General features: G+C 42.8%; 1 pseudogene; it reads right to left on the bottom strand.

The window, feature by feature from the left end:
• Positions 1-2182: 2182 nt before the first annotated feature.
• LOC115804732 (uncharacterized protein K02A2.6-like) lies at positions 2183-9203 on the bottom strand (annotated as a pseudogene).
• Between the last annotated feature and the right edge of the window lie 107 nt (positions 9204-9310).

Here is a 9310-nt window from a genome sequence, read left to right as displayed (position 1 = left end):
AAATACTCGATCTTTCTCCAGCTGAAGTGTGGTAAACAAAGGGACTTAGATCAAATTAGCAAGCTAACTGGCAAGCTAACTTGCCAACGCTAACCCCAACCTTAACCGTTTGGAACGTCAGGCATCAGCAGTTGACTGACGGCGAAACAACCTATCACAGCAGCGTAGGGTTTAGCACGTCCACGAATCATTACAGCAGGAGCTAAACGATGTGTTGCGTCATATTTTTCCGCTGGGTCCTAGTGTCGCTCGGATGCATTAAAAATGGGATAAAAAACGATTAAAAAAACGAGTGGACCGATCAATTAGCTGTATAAGCACACTACTAGGTATTAGGATGGACCTGTTACCGCTTGAATGGAATCGATAACGTGAAAACTGCGGGAGGAGAAGCGGCGGCAAAATCGAGCAGAATTCTACTACTACTACTACTACTACTAATAATAATAATAATAATAAATATAGCTGCAAGCAGCAATGAAGGGGCCAAGCAGCTTGTGGCCACAAGGTAGACAAGTAATCAGAAGAACCCTGAAACAAGACACCAGTTCATCACAGGGTGAGCGGACCCATTCCACCCACTCTGGCCATATTCTTTGAACTACCAAAATTCGTTTGATTTATTTTGCTCAGAGTGCTCACTAGATGATATGTACCAAATTTGGTGGTGATAGGACCAATGGTCTAGGAGTAGTTCACAAGTTTTCAGAAAATTCAAAATGGTGGACGATTCAGTATGGCAGGTTTCCATCAAATGGGTCTATTCTATTCATCATTATACAGGAATTCAGTGACAGTACAGCTTCCTGGGCTTGGTCAAGTGGTTCCGAAGTTCTAATCAAAAATGTCTTCTAGAGTTTGGTCTGTTGGTGGTGCTAGAGACAATGATGGAATTACACCAAATTTGGTGACGGGACACCTTGGGCCATGCTCTATGATGTTGCCAAATTTCTCCATGATCCATTAACTGCTGCTATGGGATCCCATTGAAAACAAGTGAAATTAGTAAAAAGCAAGATGGCCGATGGGTTAGGGTCATAATATTCGAGGTAAAGCTTGATACTGTCATGATGCACAAGAAGTTTGGTTGAAATAAATGCTTTTGTCAATGAGTTTAGGGTATCTGAATATATTTTTTAATGCTTGTCTGCTATAGCGCCACCATGTGCGCAAATATTATGAAACTTGGTGGGGCCCCAGGATGCACCATCTCAACGATGTGTATCAAGTTTGGGATCATGTCACCCCAGCATTGCTGAGATATGCTCACTTCCTCTTTTGGAGCCTTCGCCATCAAAATTCATTGGACGACAGCAGCCATATACTTTGACCTAGCAAAATTCTTTATACAACTTTTGGTCAGGACCCTCTATAGATGATGTGTACCAAATTTGGTGTTGAAAGGTGTGGTATCTTAGGAGAGATGACCGACGCAGACAGTCTTTTATGATATTTATTTTTCTCTTCCGAACGGGAGTACAAATGCATAAGTGGCACTTCGGCATCCAATTACTATCTCACTCAAAGCTTTCTTCTTTTTCTCTTTTAGGTTTCACAACGAACATCAACACAGGACAGTGCCACCCGGTGATTACTCCAGGTAAGGTGTTTTACATATACATATTCACGATATTACATCTCCCCCCTCTTTAGGCTAAATGATTTCCTAACATAACTTTGCAGTTTCAAATAATAACAAAACAAGAATAATCCTCAATTCTAACAATCTCATTCATTAACAGCTTTTTAGCTTTTTATATATATATATATATATATTTGTACACATATCAAAGGCGTCCACTTTGCCAAACACCAATGACAAAACAAAAGGAACAGTATGATAACGGTTGCCTTACAACTAAACCTTATGTAACACATCAATGTACAAACAAAAATTGTTCTGAACATTTTGCTTTTGTACTTTTTTTTTTTTCATTAGGTTATGCACTTATCTCACAAAGTCTCTCAGGTAAGCTGGAGAATTTCTCTCTCTCTCAGATCGTCTCAAGGTTGTAGTCTCAGGGTTTGGGGGTTGCTCTGGACTCACAGCTTTTCCAGGAACAGTTTGTACAGTCTCCCTCCACTCTGCCTCCATGGAAAAATCCTTAGTTGCCAGAGGAGTCAGGGTCACTGAACCCTCGGAACCGTTTGACACTTCTTCTGGGACCCTCTCTGGATCCGGTTATAGAGGCTCCTTAGTGTACTTTGCTCTCATCTGGTCCACATGCCTGCGCAGACTTTGACCATTACCGATGACCACGCTGTATGACACTGGACCTGTACAACTGTTAATGACTCCGGGAACCCACTTCAGACCATAACTGTAGTTTCGGATGAACACTTCATCACCAGGTTGGAAATTTCTCAGTTTGGTGCCTGGATCATGAATTTGTTTCTGCCTCAATTGCCTCTCTTGTATCTTTGCTTTTAGATCCGGTATCAACAGGTCAAAGGTCGATCTTAGTTTTCTGGACATGAGCATCTCAGCTGGAGAATTTCCAGTGGTGGAGTGAGGGGTAATTCGGTAATTGAACAGGAATCTGGAAAGCTTTGTTTCAACTGTCTCGCCTGGCATTTTCTTTAGTCCATCTTTTAAGGTTTGTACGGCCCTCTCGGCCAATCCATTCGATGAGGGATGGTATGGAGCAGATGTGAAATGGCGAACACCATTTTGCTTCAAGAATCCCTCGAATTCAGCACTAGTGAAACATGATCCATTATCTGTGATGAGACATTCCGGTACTCCATGTGTGCTGAAACTTTGCCTTAGTTTCTCAATAGTCGCTTGGGAAGTGGATGAGTTCATGGCATAAGCTTCCATCCATTTTGAATGTGCATCCACAATCACCAAGAACATCTTCCCTAGGAAAGGGCCTGCATAGTCTGCATGTACTCTAGACCATGGTCTCTCAGGCCATTCCCATGGATGAAGTGGAGCCAATGGTGGACTCTTCGCATTCTTTTGGCATTCCCCACAACTGCTCACTTCTCTCTCCACCTCTTTGTCCATCCCTGGCCACCATACATATGATCTTGCCAATCCCTTCATTTTGGACATTCCTGCATGTGTGCAATGTAACTGTCTCAACAGGATTGTTCGCCCTTGTGAAGGTACGATCACTCTTGCACCCCACAAGACACAGCCCTCTCTGACACTGAAAGCTAGCCTTCTTGAGTGGTATGGTTGCAACCTGGAATCTGTTACTACCGGCCATCCTTTCAGAACATATTCACGTACCTGTGACAAGATCACATCTTGAACTGTCCATTTCCTAATTTGTTCTGCATTCAGGGGAGCGGTGTCTAACAACTCAAGCATCAACACCTTGTCCTCCTCCTGCTCTCCCTCATCCCCCGACTCAGGCACTGGCAGTCTGCTTAGTGCGTCCGCATTTGCGTGCTGCTTTCCCAGTTTGTACACAATTTTGTACTCGTAGGCTCTAAGCCACACAGACCAGCGCTGTACCCTTGGAGATACCATTTGTGGTACTTGTTTCCTCTCATTGAACAAGGTTATCAGGGGTTTATGGTCAGTGACAATAGTAAAAATCCGTCCGTACAAATACTTGTGGAATCTTTGGATCCTGAAAATCACTGCCAGTCCCTCTTTGTCTAGTTGGGAATAGCATCTTTCTGCTGGCATCAGGGTGCGTGACATGAACCCCAATGGTCTTTCACTCCCGTCCTCCATCTTGTGCGATAAGACCGCTCCTACCCCATAAGGAGAAGCATCACATGAAAGAATAAGCTCTTGCACTGCGTGAAAAGAGGTGTATTCGGCCTGGAATACTCCTGTATATTCCTGGATACTCCACAGATTATCGGCTGTATCCGGCAGTTTGCAGCTCTGTTACGCGGCATGGAATACTCCTGAATATGTACCGTGTTTTGGGGTCTGCCTAGAGCCCTTAGTTGCCATGGTGAATAATCCCTTGGGGGTGCTTGCAAGGGAACATTTGCACTTCACACCTTGGGCCACCAGGTATCCTGCAATTGGTCAAAAGTCTTTCTTTGGATTGGTGGAGCAATGTCTTGCCCCTCCTCTAAAACCCTTCCCCATTGGTCCATTGTGGGTCCCCAGAAATTAATTCATATGGTTTATATAATAATAATAATTATTATTATTATTATTGGTGGTGGTGTTGTTTTATGTTCATAGGTAGATTGTATAGATAGTCTGGCAAACAAAAATGAATTAAACAAATTTTATTATAAATAAAGCAAATACAGTATAATATAAGACATATAAATTGACAATTATATATATATCAATGTACAATATATAACAGAATAGAATACATTAGAACAGAATATACTGTAATATCATAGTATATAATACAAATGCTTTTGGGAGCATAAATGAAACTCTAAATGTTGAGCATTCCCAAGAACAACCCAGCTTCCGTGGTCTCTATTCTGTAGCACCCCACACAGTGCAGACAACTCTGTGCTAAGCGGGAGGACCCACGCTGGTCTTCCATCCAAGATGGCGGCGTCCCCTTCAGAAATTATATCTACTGATGCGGTCCTCCATATGGCAGCCTCCTCCTCAGTTTAAAGAACACTAGCTCTGGCCTTGAGCAGATGCAAAACACAGTGAAAACGGAAATTAGATCACTGAAAATAGCAAATGGAGAAAAAGTCTAAGAACTACTAGGGAAATTATGTTTTGACTTACTCTTCTCCTCCTTTGCCTCGTTCGAGTGGCGATCCTGCCCCCCTCTTTGTTCTCTGGATTCACCCGGTAACTCTTTCGAATAGTCTCAATCGGTCTTTCAGGATGCTAGAGAGAAAAAAAGCGGAGAAGAAAGGAAGATTGATTAAAAGTTCGTTTAGAATTCCAAGCACTGCTATGAAACAATCGCGACGATATAGTCTACCAACAAAACACGCTGTCCTACCTTGTCCGTGGATCATATCTGTGCGTGTTGTTTTCAGCATTATGCATTATCCGCACAGCTTCCTGTAGAAGCAAAATTAATACAAGAGTTAAATTCAACCAAATTAAGGGATAAAGCAGATAAAGAAATGTGAACGTATCAGAATGCGCGGCAGTCAAAGACGAAAGCCAGAAGGCTACAGAAATAAACTTACCGAAACAGAGTTATTCCCCGCTCGTCTTCTTTTCTCGGTCAGACTCCTCTTGCGCCCCTTTGATGGGACTCCATCCTGTCCAACCGCCGAATAACATTCTCCATGAACGTTTACTGCTGTTCAGACATCTTCTTAAAAATGCATTTAACGGGGACACCAGTTGTTTGTTTTCGTTCGGACTCGGCGTTGGAAAAATTGGATATTCCCGACGCACGAGTAGCCTCTCCACTCCGCTGTCCGTTCGAAAACTTAAGTGTTCTTTTGCAAGCCATCTTCAAAATGCACACTATCGACATAATACGGAGTACAACTTCTGTAATCCTTCAGTGACTCGCCTCTCCTTACCTTACTACAGGTAACCCCTTCCCCAAAGCAAATTTCGCGCTGCAGTTGCACACAATGCTATTGGTTACTGTCACCCTACGCCATGCACGCACAGAAAACTAATTGGACAGGACTCAACCTTAGATTCTAAGTGGGTGGTTTGAAAACGGGGCGCGTCCTCGTACTGAGGAGAAACATTCCGAACAAACAAGCGAGAATCAACAACAAAAACTCCTATGCCCTGTAAACTTTTTTTTTTTTTAAAGTCCTGTATCCTTTGTCCCGCATCCCTCATACTGAGATAATGTCCCGCATTTTCGCTGGTCGTTTGATTTTTAACTGTCAGAAATAAAAAATATACGGATCCATTATTTTACCCGCCCGCACATGAGCATAGTTTCTAATCTATTTTAATAGCGCTATGTCAAAAGCAGTAAAAATGCAACATAGGCGAGTTTTTTTAAAAGCCTTGCTTTCACCAAATGGCTGAGAGGAGAGCGTTGAGGGCGGTCATCAAGAGTCTGTGGCGGCCGTCAATCAAACTGTGCAGCTGTGGGGCCGACGAATTTCTTTGCTACGACACAAAAACCAAACTTAGTAAAACTTTACAGATATGAACGTAAACGCCGTCAGCCGACATCATGGTCAAAAAGAAAGGAAAAAGGTCTTTTATCCCTTCTGACCATGCTTCTCATCCAATAGAGATTTTGGCTTGATATAAAGATTTGCGTTGAAATTGTTTTATTTTATGTAATATTTTATTTTGAGCCTTATTTATTCTTATAGTTGGATTTGGTCAGGGGTTTAACTTGAAAGACTTGAGCTGTATGATGCCTGCTGCTTTGCTTAAGTACAGTTGCCTTTGATGAGCCTGTAATGGCCAATGCATGTTGAATGTCTATCAATGCAAGTGTATACAAGTGTTTCTTATACAGTTACACTGACATTATATCTAAGTTATACATCATCTCTCAGCATTAGTAACATGTCCCATATTGTCCCACACAAACTTACTACTTGTCCCCCATTTGGTCTGTTTGCATCTGGTCACCCTGTACCTTTGACCCCAAGTAAAGGACAGTTGCATAACCATCAAATATGTAATTAATGAACCTCTCATTTAGACTTTTTTAAATTATGTTTTCAGTGTGTTTTTGTATGCTCCATTTGAAGAGTCCATCATAATTTAGCTGCATGACAGTACAGTGACATTAAAGGCTACATGGGCCTACCACTGCTATATTATACACCATGCAACACCTAAGAAGTTTGTGTGGTTATCAAAATATCGGCTAAATATTACATATAGGCTAACTGATAGAAAGTTACAGCGAGGAAGGGGGGCAGGCTTCTATACTCAGTCCCACCTAGACCACTGACTGTTATTAGCATTTGAAAGGCCAAGCCATCAGCTAACGACTGTGGTCACGCGGATGCCTGAAAACTGCCGTCTAACAGCTGTATTCGGACATTTGTGGGAGTTTTCAGGTCCGCATGACAAAGTTCTGCGGACATCCGAATACCTCCGGAAAACAGCAGGTTTAGCGGAAGTTTACTTTGTCCGGATATTTCCGAATACACCACTTTTCACGCAGTGTTGACTGGCTGAGTAGTGCACCAACACATCTCAACAGCGCTTTTGATTTTTGGAAAGCCTTCTCTTGTGGTTCATTCCAACTCCATTTTTCATCCTTTCGCAGGAGCTGATATAGTGGAGCTAACAATGTGGCCAGATTAGGTAAGAACCTGCTATAATAGTTAAGTAAGCCTAAATACGCCTTTAACTCTGTGATGTTTGTTGGAGCAGGTGCTTCCTCGATGGCCTTAACTTTGGTCTCCATAGGGCGCAAGCCTCGTGCATCCACAATGTGTCCCAGGTACTGCACTTCTGTTTCCATAAACGCGCACTTGTTTCGTCTCAGTCTCAGGCCGGCTTCTTCCAGCCGCTTCAGTACTTCTCCCAAGTTCCTCAAATGGTCTTCCTCGGTTGTCCCTGTGACTATGATGTCATCCAAGTACACTGCTACCTGTGTTACCCCTTGTAGCAGACTCTCCATTGTCCTCTGGAATATAGCTGGTGCTGAGGAGACCCCATACGGTAAGCGACTATATGTAAAAAGTCCCTTATGTGTATTTATGGTCACGTATTTCTGGGACGGCTCATCCAACGTGATCTGTTGATATGCATGACTCATATCTAGTTTGGAAAACTTCTGTCCTCCTGACAGCACTGCGAACAAATCTTCCAGCTTGGGGATTGGGTATTGCTCTAATGAAGCCACCTGATTAACTGTCAATTTATAGTCCCCACACAACCTGACTGTGCCATCGGGCTTCAAAATGGGAACTACTGGGGCCGCCCATTCGGAATATTTAACAAGTGTGGTGATGCCCTCTTTCAATAATCTATTAATTTCTTGCTCAACTTTCGCTCGCATGGCGTAGGGGACAGATCAGGGCCTATAAAACTTTGGGGTGGCATTTTCTGCCACATGGATGACTGCGGAGTTTCCCTTCGGTGTGCCCAATTCTTCTTTAAAGACTGAGGCATGTCTCTGAAGTACCTGCTGCAGTGTCATTGATTCATTATGGGTATACTTTATTTCTGCCCAATTTAACTGAATTTCTTCCAGCCAGCTCCTGCCGAGCAAATTTGGCCCTATACCGTTGACCACCACTAAGGGTAAGGACGTTGTCTACTTTTGATAAGTAACTTTGACCCTAGCTACTCCCAAAATATGGATTTGCTCCCCCGTGTATGTTTTTAGACACATCTCAGTTTTCTCTAATGTTGGGCTGACTTGGGTCTTGCATATTTTCTTGTACTCCGTTTCATTCATGACTGTGACACTACTTCCAGTGTGAAGCTCAAATTTGACTGGATGCCCTTCAATTTTTATGTCAACCTGAAATGGCTTCACTCTCTTTGTGCTTGAGGCTGTTACACTGTTCAGTGAATAGGTAAGTTCTGTCTCATCTTCTTCTTTCTCTACAGCTAAGCTATGTGCTCTGTGAGTATTAGATTTTTCAAAGGCATGCTGTCTCTTACTCTCATTTATTTCTCGGGTTTTGCATGCCCTTGCAATATGACCTATTTTTGCACACTTATGGCATTTCTCATTCTTGAATTTACATTCCGTCGCAACATGTCCCTTGCCTTTGCATCTATAGCACTCAACAAGTTTCTCGTGCTCCATTTTCTTACTCCCGCGCGAGCTTTTACTCTCTGCATAGATCTTATTGCATGTCATGGCTGCTGGCTTCCCTTGTATGTCTTGTGCATGTTTATTTGTGGTTTCCATGGCCAACGCGATTTTTATAGCGTTCTCAAAAGTTACGTTTGGTTCCGACAACAGCCGTCTTTGTATCCGATCATCATTTATGCCACACACTAATCGATCTCGAAGCCTTTGGTCCAGAGTAGCTCCGTAATTACAATCGTGAGCAAGCTTTCTGAGTTCAGCCACATACTCCATTAAGGTTTCAGTGGGTTTACGGGAGCGAGAGTCGAATTTAAATCTTTGCACGATCTCACTAGGTCTGGGGTTAAAATGGTTTTGGAGGAGACTCACCAACTCTTCGTATTTTTGGTCACTGGGTTTTGCGGGGCTCAGAAGATTTCTCATGAGGCTATATGTCGGTGCTCCCACTGCACTGATGAAAATAGCTCTCTTTTTGTCATCGTCAATTTCGTTAGCGATGAAAAACTGTTCCATAATTTCGCAGTATTCGTCCCAGGTCTGTAACTTGGAATCAAATGTTGAAAGAGTCCCTATCGTACCCATCTTCTTTCCCTCCTTTTTTTTTCGAAAGAATCCTAAATTGTCTACCTAGCATTTTATCCTACCCTCGCTTCCAGCCGATAACTTCCACTGCATTCACCGTTTATCTC

The sequence above is a fragment of the Chanos chanos genome, chromosome 2 (genome assembly GCF_902362185.1).
Source record: "Chanos chanos chromosome 2, fChaCha1.1, whole genome shotgun sequence".
In the NCBI taxonomy this organism is placed as follows: Eukaryota; Metazoa; Chordata; class Actinopteri; order Gonorynchiformes; family Chanidae; genus Chanos; species Chanos chanos.
Note: the sequence above shows the minus strand (reverse complement) of the source record. Positions and strands in the feature narration are given on the sequence as shown.